Raw genomic sequence first — 13966 nt, 5'->3', positions numbered from 1 at the left:
CTTTTCAGTTCTCTAAAGAGGTCTTGTACAGCATGTTTCCTTAATGCGACTTGTCTTTTCATGTCTTGACTCCTGCTTCCACTAGCATTGATTGTGGATCCATGTAAGACAAAATTCTTGAGAACTTCCAAACTTTCTCACCATTTATCATGATGTTACCTAGACGTCCATTTGTGAGACTTTTGATCTTATTTATATGTAGTCCTGGTACTTACTGCGGGCTGCAATCCTATATCTTCATCAGCAAGTGCTTCAAGTCCCCCTCACTTTCAACATGCAAGGTTGTAAAAAAGCCTTCCTCAGGTCCTGATGTCACATTCTCCTTAGAGTCCAGATTCTCTGATAACCTGCTCTGCAAACGCTTTGAACTCGCACTGTGTGAGGACACAACCTTCACTCACACCTTTCCTGGTTTTGCATAATGCAACGTTTCCTCGTTCTGCCTCTTAATACATATACAAGTTCCACAGGAGAACAACAAAATGTTATGGAATTCCCATGCTTCTCAAGAGTACCCATAGTTTATTATGATCCGAACAGTCAAATGCCTTGGCATAATCAATAGAACACAAGTCAACATCTTTCTGGTATTCTCAGTTTGCAGCCAATATTCACTGTATAACAGCAATTGTATCCTTTGTTCCATTTCTTCTTCTGAATCTGACCTGAACCTCTGGTAGCTCCCTGTCAGTGAACTGCTGTCATATGGCTTGGATGAGCTTCAGGCAAATTTTACTTGCATGCAGTATCAATGATTTTATTCTATGATTTTATTCTATGTCTGAAGTCTCTATTGTGCCACATTTCTTTGAAATCATCACAAATATCCATCTCTTTCAGTCAGATTCCAAGTAGCTGTCTTCAAAATTCCCTGGCAGAGATGAATGAATACTCGTAGGGCTCTATCAATAGTGTACCATCAATTCCTGTGGCTCCCCCCCCCACTCCATTTTTTGTTGGCTAATGCTTTCAGTGCATCTTGAGCTGCTTTCAGCACCATTGGTTTTGATCAATTTTGGAATACCGATGAGTTCTTTTTGGCACAGTGACTATGCATTCTTTCCAACTTCTGTGGATGCTACTTAAACAGTTCAATATTTTTCCCATGGGGTCTTTCAGGATTGGAACTCAAAGCTGGATCTTTTTTTCCCCTGAGTTCTTTTAGTTTCAGATATACTGTATGTGTTCTTCCCTTTTGGTTTTCAAATTGTAGACTTTTGTACATTTTTAAATAATATTTGGCTTTATCTTCTTGGGTTGACCTTGGAAATTAGTTTTCAGTTTTTTAGAATCATGATTTTTTTCAATTTTATGTAGTTATTCTATGATTAATAGCATGTTTCAGAGACTCTTCACATTGACATTCACATTGATTTTTTTCCTTTTCCTATCTCTTTAATGATCTGTGATTTCTTCACAAGTGTTGATCTTGGTGTCCTCCCACAACTCATCAGGTTTCGTATCATTAGTGTTCAATGTCAAATCTGTTTTTGAAACATTCTCAAATTCATATGAGATATATTCAAGGTCATACTTAGGCTCTCATGAACTTGTTTTCATTTTCTTCAACTGTATCTGGTACTTAAATATGAGCAATTGATGGCCTGTTTATAGTCAGCCTCGGGTCTGGTTTTAACTGCTAATATTGTTTCTACAGTGTCTCTTTCCACAGATGCAGCCAATTCCCTTTATGAATATTCTATCTAGGGAAATTTATCTTTTATTTGCTGCTTATGTTGTTGAAAAAGAGTATTTGCTAATAACAAGTAGTTGCTTTTTCAAAATGCTGTCATTCAATCTTAAGGTTTGTTTCTATCACCAAGTCCATATTTTCCAACTATTGTTAGCTCTTTCTTGTTTCTAATGTTTTCATTCCAATAGCCAATGATGATCAGTGCATTATGATCAATTCCAAACTAAAGTCATTCTTCAATTTCTCCATCACTGCATTTTGTGGTTGGTGCATACATTTGAATAATATTTGTATTGATTGGATTTCCTTTAAAGCAGATGGATTATTTCTATCACAGATTGCATTGCTCTTCATAATTGATTTTATAATATACTTCCTGATAATGAATGCCATGCCATTCCTATTGATTGTGCAAGTACTGGCATAGTAAATAATTTGATTTTCTGATTCATACTGGCCAATAGCCATCTGTTTCAGATCACTAATGCCTGAGATATGGTGTTCATATGTTACATGAATTTTGAACATTTTTGAACAATTCCAATTATCTTAGATTCATAGACATGAAGCTTAAGTTCTGATGAATATAAGGTCTTGCCACTGTTTCTCTTCACCTTGAATCATGCCCTACAAGCAAATGAAGATCCCAAATGGTCTACTCCACCAGGCTTTCTCTTACACACGTCAGCGTGGTTGATTCCACTCCAAGAAATCTGCCTCTCCTCAGTGATAATTGAATGTCCTCAGACCAGAGAGACCCATCTTCTAGCATTATCTCTGACAATGTTCTGCTTCCAGACATAAATTTTTCAGTACCTGACGCTGTTTGGAAGCTATGCATAAGGCTTTCGGTGGCTCCTTCCTCTGAAGTGGAGAACTGAGTCCTTCTCTGTTGTCTGTTGTTAGTCTGGAAGCTTGCTAAAACTTGTTCTCTTTGACTTAAACTGCTGGCATTTGAAATGTCAGTAACATAACTTTCAGCCTCACGGAAACACAGAAGCCACCACAGTACAACAAACTGACAGACAAGTGGTGGTCAGATTGCATTTGTTTTCATTTTTGTCACCAACAACCTCGATTTTTATATGAGCAAATGATAGTTTGTTCCACTCTCAGCCTCCAGTCTGGCCTAGCTTTAGCGATCTATATAGCCCCTTCAAACAGAAGTTGACAATTGGCTCTCTATATGTTCACTTAGACTATGCACGTGGAATATTGTTATTTTAGAGTATTGAATGTTATAGAGTAGTGAAGGCAAATGGAAGAAATGTTGAAGTGAAAAATCAACTTGAATATGGATCTATATATACAATAATGCATAATATAATTATAAGGGTTCTTCATACAGCTAATTAATAGTCACACATACAAACACACATATAACAGCAATATTCTGTTGGAGTATGGAAGGGAAAGAAATCATTGATAGAATTAAGCATTTGAGAAAGAATGCTTATAGCAGTAGCCCATTATTCTGAGCAGTGTAAATCAAGGCACAAAAACAGAAGGAATCAATTCCTTCCACGTGCTCCATATAATCATATAGATTTTATCAACACAAGAAATAAATAATTATACCAACACACTTTCACAATAACCAAATAAAATAATAATACATTTCCCTAGTATCTGAAATTATTTTGCAATGTCAAGGGATTAGAAATGGGGTGAACAATTTGCTTATAATTAGATGATCTGTGAAACAAATTGGATATGTACTAACCCTAAGGCAATATTCATGTTAGTTACCCATTCAAATAATTAGAGTTGAAAAGATTCACACATAAAAGTACTTTGTGATATTATTTTCCCCCAAGGCAATAATTTTCTTAGTAAACAGAAAAACATGAATTTTCCAAAAAAAACCCACTATTCAGTGTTCAATAATACATTACATGTATATTTTCTCACTATATCAAAAATATACACATAGCAATGATTGTGTGTACATAAGGAAATAATGAGCTGGATGTAACGTGTTTGTAGTTAGCAATTACTAATCATTTAATAATCAACTAATTACTGTATTTAATCATAATGATAAATTTAACATGTTTTTCAAATGTTTCTATGTAGACCAGACTAAGTATAAGAACCAAAGGCTGTGTTGAAAAAAGGAATGCAAACGATATAAGCCTCTGTCATGGCAAAGAGAAGTAAAACTCAAAGCTAACTGAGTTGAATTTGCTGCATTTTAGATGGTATAAAGAACACATTGTAGATATAAAAGTAAATTTAATATTTTAGTTTGTTTATTTGACATCATAATTTCACATTTGTTACTATTAAAATTAATTTGTTGTTATAAAGATATACTAAATTTTATAGGATCAAAATAGGATAAAATGCTGTGTTTACATTTATATTTGACAGCATAATAATCAATTTTCAATAACAATGATATATTTTTCTGAAATACACCAGAAATATAAGATCATGTAATTCTATAATAACAGAAAGTAAATTAAAAAATGACAATATTTGGCCAATACTCAATGTTATACATACATTCTTTTAAAACTTGCAGGATTACAGAAATGCATATTCAGAAAGTAAAGTTGACATAAATGTGAATTATTCAGTTCAATATGTTGTTTTAAAAGTTCAAATAAACACCTCAGAATAAAATATAAATTATCTGCATGATCCAAAAGTGTATAAAATTTTATTAGTTGGAAACTGCAGTGGAGTCTCTTAGGAAATATAACCTAATAAAAAATCATATTTTGTTTTCAAGCTAGTATCTAATCATAATTATTTTTCAGCTTTGATTTGATTTGTTCTTTGGCATAATGCATAAACAGAAATTGGGAATTTTACTGAACTTAAAATTTTAGATAAATAGGTATAAAAATTGACAACAATCTATCATAAGGAGAATGGCAGTCATTATTGTTCTTGAGGGGTTTATCTGTAATGGATTCCTTGTGTTGAAAACTCTTATCTGTACCCACATACATGCTCCTGCCTAGCCAGATTTGTAAGGTAGAACTGGGGGCATGATAGTAGGGTAGGAGGAAGCACTAAAGAACTAGAGGAATGTTATTAATTTCTGTGGTGTTATACTGCACCCTGGTTGGCTCATACCTTCCTAGTGACCCTTCTGTGAGGGAATGTCCAATTGTATACAGATGGGCTTTGGGTCTCCACTCTTAGCCCCCCTAGTTCACATCAATATGATTGTTTCCTTTGGGTCTTCTGATACCTGATACCTGATCCTGTCTATACCTCATGATCACACAGGCTGGTGTGCTTTTTCCATGTAGGCTTTGTTCCTTCTTTGCTAAATGGCCACTTGTTTAACTTCACACCTGTAAGACCTCAGATGCTATATCTTCTAATAGCTAGGCACTATCAGCTTTCTAAACACATTTGTTTATGAATCCATTTTGACTTCAGTGATTTGTTGGGAAGGTGGTCATCACAGGATGTTAGGCTGTGACTTTGACCCTATTGAATTAAGTTTTTTTCTTTTTTTGGCTTGTTAGTTTTAGGAAAAACATAAAAAAACAGACTTCTAATCAATTCAGGTGAATATAATACTGAATTTAGAATAAGAAAACAGTCTGTAACTGTCTGCCAGATGTTGTAGGAGGCATTTTAACTTGGATTTCTTCAGCTTGAAAAGGCTGGACTAGATAAAATATACAGGTCCTTCTGGCTCTATTTTTTTCTCTTCTCTTTCACTTCACTGGTAATGTCTTAAATTTGAGCATTTACTCAATTGGCCAGAGGTTAGATACAAAGTAAAATTATTTTTTTTATTTTTACATACATATTAATTCCTCATAATAAAAATCAAACCAGATAATATTATATGACTTAACCAAACAAGATATATATATATTAAATACTTGAAGAATGAAAATATTGAATATAATATTAAGCAAAAATAATGTTTTAAGTGGCTGCCTCCTTTCTCATATAAATAACAACAGCCACCTATAGATATCTGTAATCCTCCCTGAAACCTTGTCAGTGGATGTTATCATCCAGCTTTGTCTTATTCTCCATGCATGATGAACTGATTCTCTTCTACCTCCTTGGTTTTCAAGTACGGTATTTTTTTATTTAAACAAATTCACAAAATCTATTTTACAACACTATTTGTGTAAATCACCACCATTAGTATCTTACTGATATTTTTAGCAATACCGATTTATCCCCTCTTGGTTAGAACTGTTGGGTTGTTAATGCGTCCGCTACCAGGCACTTCACAGGTTTCTTCTTATACCCTCCCCTCCCTTTCCACTTTTTGTTTTTACTTCGTTTTAAAACTGAGACCATAAGGAATTGTCACTCCTTCCAAGCATCAAACTATATTCTTCATAGAAATAGAGAAAACCTTTCAAGAGAAAAATATAAAAACTAGAAAGAAAAAAATCCATTAGGAAATTATATGTATATTTCAAAATTCATTTTATGAGCAAGTCCATTATATTAGCAAAAATACATGTTTTTAAAAAGGAGAGAAGATAGTGTCCAGGTGTAATAATCCACCTGGTGCTCCTGTTGTTAGATGAGAAAATTAAGATAAGGGGACAAATATTGGAGGGGTGAGTGCCAAAAATAGAGTAAGTGTACTAGGGTCTGGTTCATACTTCCCCCTGCTATTTTCACCCACAGAGTGATTCAAAAACTTGCTAAGATGCTTTACGTCATCAAGTCTGTCTGATGGCTCTACTAATATCTCACCAGGTCCAGCAGGACAGCATCCTCCACCCGTTCCTACAACCAAAATTCGAGATCTGTAATTTACAGTAATTTTCCTAGGCTGCTCTCTAAAGTGGTTATAATTCCAGGCTCATGGAAAGCCTCCAAGAACTAGCCACAAGACCTCACACTGGATTTACCCTCTGCTATCCACCCTGCTCCTGCATTCTCAGGCTTTGCAACCTCCCTCCCAAGCAAGGAATGCAGTGACTACATAGGCCAGCTATTTGCCCCCCTCTCCCCAAGTCCATGCCTGCCACTGTGAATAATGATAGATAATTAGACACTAATTTTCAGCAATTGAAGGGACCCTGGGATATTTGCCCATGACAGAAGGAAGACCCCTGGAGGCAGCCTGCAGAGCTGCAGGAGAGAGTTAGGTGTGACACAGGCATGCAGTCGGGGGAGAATCCAGATCTAGTCTGTCCCAAGATCACTCAGCTAATCTGGTTCCCCTTCCCTGGGGGACAGTACGGCACAGTCTTGATACCAGGGCACCTCACAAGCCTATTATAAAAAGGAAAAAGTTATTTTAAAAAATGCTTTCAATTCCAGCCTGTGTTTCTTGGTGTAACTTTGAATGTAAGTTACCAGAAACCTGGTCCTGGTCCACTAATTAGTATTAACAGAACAAGACAGGCAGAACTCTAATCCTGAGAGCACAGTCTAGGATTTTAACAAAATAGGAAAAGCCAGGGCCTGAAAATCCAAAGTAAAAAACTGATTCTACCAGTTTGGGCCACTTGAGAGTCTTTAAAAGACTTCAAATTGTAGCCCGACAATCCAGACCAGGCCCATACTAACACTGCAGGCCCACCCCAACCCCGTTCAGTGCCATACTTAAAGTTGCCAACCTTAGCCCAACTTCTGAGGGACCTCACTGTCTCTGGCCACTGAGTCAGTGTGGGACCTCACCAACACAGCAGGCCAACCCATCACCATAATAGGTCACAAGTAGTCCTAGAAACCACTCTTACTAGTTACACAGAGAAAGAGCCCAGGGTCCTACGATCTCCTGGGAACATAGCACCCAGTTATTCCAAAATAGCACAGAGACAGCAACATTTCTTAACACCCTCAACAAGAAAGCAAAAAGGGGGGAGGAAGCACAATAGCAGAGGAAGTCCTAAACCTAACAATACTCATAGAAGAAACAGACATTGACTTCCAATAAAAAGACATCTTCAGAATGCTGCTTGGAATAATACAGTCTATGATGGATGCAAAACCTCATAAGGAAGCAGTGATGAATGGGATGAAGTCCAAGTACCAAAGAGAAATACAAGAACTAATGAATGAGTTAACAGAAGCAAAACACAAGATAATAGACCAACATACTAGAAGATGTGGAGAATCGTACCAGTGATCACCAGGATAATCAGGAAGACTTGAAAAAATGTGAAGGGCAGTAAAACAAAATATTAAAAGAATCAGAAGAAGCTATGAAGAAGAACAGTATTAAAATAATTGGTCTTCCAGAACAAGAAACACCGAAGGAGTCGACAGCTAAATTAGCAAGGGAATTCCTGGAAGCAAACTTCCCCACCTTCATGAATGAAAATCAGATATTCATATAAGAAGAGAGGACACCAATTAAACTAAACCCTAGGAAGCACTCACCAAGGCACACAGTAGCTAAATTACCCAACTCTGAGGAAAAAGAAAAAAAATTAAGAACAGCAAGAGAAACAAAAGTCGGTTATTTACAATGGTACTCAGGTAAGAATTGCTCAGAGCTATCAGTTCAAGCATATCAGCCATCTTGATCAGATGGGATGCATTCCAGGGATGCAGGATGCTTTAACATCTGAAAGTCCATCAAAATCATTTCCCACATTAATAAGTTAAAGCATAGAGATCACATGATAATATCGGTAGACAGAAAACAAGCATTTGAAGACATCTAGCACCTATTCCTAATTAAGACACTCAAGGAGATAGTAATGGAAGGGAAATTCCTCAATTTAATACAAACTATTTATGAAAAGCCAATAGCCAACATCATAGTCAATGGAGAAAATACATAAACAATCCCACTAAAAAGGGGTTACGAGACAAAGATGCCCCTTTGATTCACTTCTATTCAACATCGTACTGGATGTCCTAGCTAACAACATAAAGCAACAGAAGGACATTAAAGTTAATTGGATGGGAGAAGAGGAGGTAAAACTATCACTATTTGCAGACAACATAATTCTATGCATTGAAAACCCCCAAATCACAACAGGAATACTAGTAGCAATAGAAGAATATGAAAGTGTCGGAATACAAGATCAACAAACAGAAATCTGTTGGTTTTCTATGTACATCAAACGAGACCACAAAAGATGATATCAAGAAGGAAATACCCTTCACAATAGCCAAGAGAAAACTTAAATATCTAGGGATAAATCTAATTTTAAAAAGCAAAAGATTTATACAAGGAAAATTACAGAAACCTACAATAGGAAACCAAAAGTGACCTCAACAAATGGAAGAATACTCCATGTTCCTGAATCAGGAGACCCAATATAGTAAATATATAAATCTTACCCAAGGCACTATATAAGTTTAACACTATCCCGATCAAATACCAACAATCTTCTTCAAAGAATTGGAAAAACAAATGACTAATTTCATATGGAAAGTTAAGGACCCCAGGTTCAGCAGAGAATGCCTCAAGAAGAACAACAAAGTTAGAGGTCTCACCTTACTTGACTTTAACACCTACAATACAGCCACACATCCTGGTACCCGTATAATGATAGATACTCAGACCACTGGAAAAGAACAAAAAAAAAAAAAACCCTGAAATTAAACCATCAGCATATAGACAACTGATCTTCAATAAGGGCCTCAAAAGCATCAAGAGGCAGATGGATGCCCTCTTAAAAAGTGGTGTTGGAAACAATGGATATCCACTGGTAGAACAATGAAACACGACCCTTACTTTACCCATGCACATGAAAAAACTTAAGGTGGGTCACAGACCTAGAAGTAGAATCCAAAATTATCAGGACCATCAATGAAGGAATTGGCACAAACTTTGGCTCAGGGATTACATAAACTAACTGTAATGGGGAAGTAAACAACACAAATTAAGCTGAAATTGAAATATGGGATATACTGAAGATAAGACTCCTGTATGCATCTAAAGATTTCACCAAGAAAATGCACAGATTCTGGTAGAGGATTTTTAGCAATGACACAACAGATAAAGAGCAAAATTACTAAAACCTACAATACCCTCCTAGCTTGAAAAAAGAAGAAAACAGTTAATCCCTGAGGAAGTGGGAAAAACATCTGAACAGAAGTTTCCACTAGGCAGGAGGCCCAAATGATCAATAAGCATAAAAGAAAGTGTACCTGGTCATTAGCCATCAGAGGAATGAAATTAAAACAACTGTGAAATACCACCTAATACTCTTGAGATATCCCAAATCTGAAAATCCGGGAGCAACAAATGTGGTGAGATAGGAAAAGTCCTCCACTCCTTTTGGTCATGTAGATATGTGCAGCCATTGTGAAAAGCTATCTGTAGATGTTTAAAGCAAATGGAAACTGAGTTACCTTACAACCCAACAAATATTACACTGGGCATAGATACAGAAGAGGTAAGAAATAGATCACGACCAATAGTCTGTGCTCCAATGTTTATGCTGGCAGAATTCATAATCGCAAATAATTGGCAACAGCTTAAATTTCCATTGATAGAAAATGGATTAGAAAACTCTGGCAGATACACGCAATGGAGTACTATGCATCACTAAAAAGCACTGATGAGCACATGAAACACATCCTCTAGTAGAAAGAGTTGGAGGAAATTATGCTTAGTGAAGTTAAACACAAAAAAGATAAGTACAAAAGGAGTCCACGGAAGTATAATAGACATAGTAGGTTTAGAAGAAAACCCACTAATCTCACAGTTTATGGGTCGAAGTCCAGAATGTACATGTCATTCTAACAACAAAGAGGGGTTGGGGAGGGAGAAAGGGGGAGAGGGAAACAATGGCATTGGGTGAGGAAGGCACTAATCCACCCAGGGCTGGGGGGTGGGGGTAGTATTAAAGACAAATTAAGGACAAAACCTACAGATTGGAGAGAGGGGCTGGCCTGTCACACCCATAAAGAAGCAAACCAGGAAGGAATATGAGAGAGGGATAGACTAGATCCATACTGGCACACCAAACCCTGTGCTACGGCACTGAGAGGACTGTGGGGCCTACAGCAGCTTGGGACATGATGCCCCCTCACTGGAGCACACTGTGACAGAGGACCATACTGGGGACACATGGCCTGTAAGTGAGTCCAGTCTGACGGCCCTCCCCAGTGCAGTGGGGCAAACTAATAAGGGAACGTACCAGATCAGCAACAGGAGCAAAGCCAAGCCACAAATAAACCCTAAGGAGCTTCCAAAATTAAATTCAGACTAGGAAAGGCAGTTTCCATAACCCCACCCTCACCCCCAAGACTGGTCAGAGGTAGTCATAAAGGTCATAGGACAGACTTGGAATTATATATGCTTTTTCCATTTTCTTTCCTCTCTTTTGTAAGTTTTTTTCCCTCCTCTTTTTATTCAATCTTTTGTTTTCTTTTTTGTTAGTTTCCCTTATTGTTGTTTAGCGTACATATATAAGATAGGCATGAGAAGCAAGCCCCAAGGGAAAGCAACGGGACTGACAGTTGCAGATGGACTTTGGGGGAAGGGGAGATCGGGGACGGGAGAGAAGGTCAAGAATGCCATGGACAGCAGAACAACTAGGGAGTTTAAATTAACAATGAAGAGGATGTAGACATCCCATTGGTGTTGGAGCAACAGCAGTCTAGTTGAGAGGAACTACTAAGAAGCAGAAGAGGGGCGAGCATGATGGTGGGTTAGGAGGAAAGTAAAAGGGAAAAGACAAAAGAGCTAGGAAGCAAAGCTATGGATAGAGGTAAAAACAGAGATGTGTACATATGTAAATATATTATCCATTAAAAATAGCGGTATTGGCTTATGTATATATATTTATATGGCAAGACATTGAGGAAGCTGACGAACTTTGGGCCTTTGCTCAAGCCCTGCTCAATGCAAGAAGACTTTCTTCTCACATCGTGGCATTCTGTGATGCTCACCTTCCCAACAAGAACTTTGAAGACAAAATGGGTGCATAAGAAAATGTGAAGAAAGTGGATGGTGCCCGGCCATCAAAAGATATAGTGACTGGGGTCTTAAAGGGTAGAAAGTAAACAAGCTGCCATCTTGTAGACACAACAGGCCCCCATGGAAGAAGTACATCAGCCTGTGATCATGAAGTTTCCACCTAATCAGGTAATAGGCACCAGAAGACCCCAAACAACAATAACAAAACACATGTATATTCAGTTTTTGTTGTTGTTTTTAATTTGTCTCAATATGTGTGAAATCTCCCTACCCCCATGTGAAAGGCAGGCCCCATGGGAAAGGGGCAAATAACCCTCTCTGAAGTCAGAGGCAAAGGGTGGAGGTCTTCAGGCTCAGCCCTAGGACCCAGACATGAAGGGAGAGGCTGCAGATCCATGCCCTGGGGCACCTAGCAGGTGAGGGCTGCCTTGGTCACCAGGAGCAGTTAGAGACTAGAGAGAGGTTGATTTTGGCCCCTAAGGAGGTGTTAGAGGGTGAGGCTGTTATGGGCTGCTCAGACCTGGCCTCTGGGGGTTGCAGGAACTGTGGTGGGCTGAAGGTCTGGGACCCTTGTTGTCTTGGTGGGGAGTGGTAAAAAACTTGGGGGGCTGTTCTGAGTTCTCACACTAGAGCTATAAGTTAGAGAGGGGTGGGGCTAGAATTGATGGGGCTCCAGCCAGGAGGCCAGCACTGTCACTTGGGCTTTGTCCCCTCTGAGACTCTGGCTTCCTGCTTGAGTGGTGGTGGAGACTTCTTGGAGTCAGTGGAAAGCTGGGGTTGGGGTTTGAGCCTCCCATGGCTGACTGGGTGTCCATAGTAGCATGCTCCTTCCAGGCAAGATCTCCATCACTTTCTTCCATCCCAGGAAGTCAGCCAGGGTCTGGCAGTCCTGGTCACAGTCACCTAGCCAGGACCTTTCCTGATAGGACTTTTGGGAGTTGAAGTCCATCCCTTCTCCAACACCCATTATCAAGCCCAGGAAAGGGTCAGTCTGGCTTGTCTTCTCCTTCTTGATGAGTAGGCATGGGGGTAGACAGAGGGGCCTTGCTGATGAGGGATGCACCTGCAGGGAAGTGTCCATGGTGATAGGAGGTCCAACTTCTGTAAATCTGACTGCATGCAGAATAAGCGTGCTGGGGGATCTCACCGAACAAAACTATGTCAGGTTTCACCACGGCCTGGCACTTCTCACACATGGGGGGTCACCTCAGAAAGGATGTCTTTCATCCTGCTGAGAGTGTACTCCTGCTGGCAGAGCAGGATGACACAGTGTAATGTGTAGAAAGTGCCAGGGTCCTCCACCCCGGCCTGGCGCTCCAGGTGTGTATGTTCTGCTGGTAGCAGCGCAGGCGGGTGAAGAAATGGCAGACATTCAGCTTGCACTGCCCAGGAGAGAACTCCTTGAGGAGGGCAACACGGGTTTGGGATATTCCTTGAAGGAGCCAAGCTCAAAAATGGCCTCTGGGTTGAGGAGGTGGTGCTTCCCCACATTATCAGAGAGGTCAGTGGATGGGGAGCAGAAGTCTAGGAAGCAGATAGGGGGTGTCTGGGGACGTGGAGATTCTGGCCCCCCACCAGGCGGATGACCCTGCCAGGGCTGGCCCTACATGTAGCAGGCCCACCCACTCCAGCGTGGGCTCATCTAGCAGATGATCCTTCTTGGAGCCCAGGCCCAGGGTCTGGGAGAAGAAATTATGCAGTCAATCCATCACCCTCTCCTCCCAGCCAATGACTCCGGCCTCAGTGTCTGAATTAGAATCTGAGTCGGTCTGGCTCAGCCATGGGAGCAGAGCTCTCGGGGCTGTCACTGACTACACTGGCCCATGACCAAAAAATAACATATTGTTGAGAAAGAGAGGGGTAGGAGCAGAGACCTCAAACCCATCTCTAGAGAATGGGACATCCCCTCAGAGAAGGCTCACAAAGAAGGGGTGAGTCAGCCAGGGCTCAGTATAGCTCTGATGAAATGCACAATATTCCTCTGCTTCTTTGAGGCTTCCTCACCTGCCACTATCATGACCCTGGTCCTGCCTTTCAGTTCTGGCTAGACTGGAGCATGTATATTAGTACAGCTGAAAGTTAACTACACATGGGATCCAGGTCAGATAAACCCCTTAGGAACAGAAATGGGAGTAGCGTTACCAGGAGTATAGGGGAAAGCAGGGGGAAAGAGGGAAGGAAGGAGGAACTGATCGCAATGATTGACGCATAATACCCCCCTCACCTGGGATGAACAACAGAAACATGGGTGAAGGGTAACAGCGGTCAGTGATAAATATGAAAATAATAATAATTTATAATTTATCAAGGGGTCCTGATGGTGGGAGGTGGGGAGGGAGGGACCAAAGAAGAGCTGATACCAAGGGCTCAAATAGTAATGTTTAGAAAATGATGACAACATATGTATAAATATGCTTGATACAATTGAGATATGGAGT

The 13966-nt window shown here is 39.6% G+C and overlaps 1 pseudogene; it reads right to left on the bottom strand.

Annotated features, from left to right (window-relative positions):
* Positions 1 to 12221: 12221 nt before the first annotated feature.
* On the bottom strand, positions 12222 to 13282 carry LOC142437280 (NAD-dependent protein deacetylase sirtuin-2 pseudogene; annotated as a pseudogene).
* Between the last annotated feature and the right edge of the window lie 684 nt (positions 13283 to 13966).

This window comes from Tenrec ecaudatus, chromosome 1, assembly GCF_050624435.1.
Source record: "Tenrec ecaudatus isolate mTenEca1 chromosome 1, mTenEca1.hap1, whole genome shotgun sequence".
NCBI classification, from domain to species: Eukaryota; Metazoa; Chordata; class Mammalia; order Afrosoricida; family Tenrecidae; genus Tenrec; species Tenrec ecaudatus.
The sequence above is the reverse complement of the archived record's forward strand: the minus strand, read 5'-3'. Positions and strand labels throughout refer to the sequence as shown.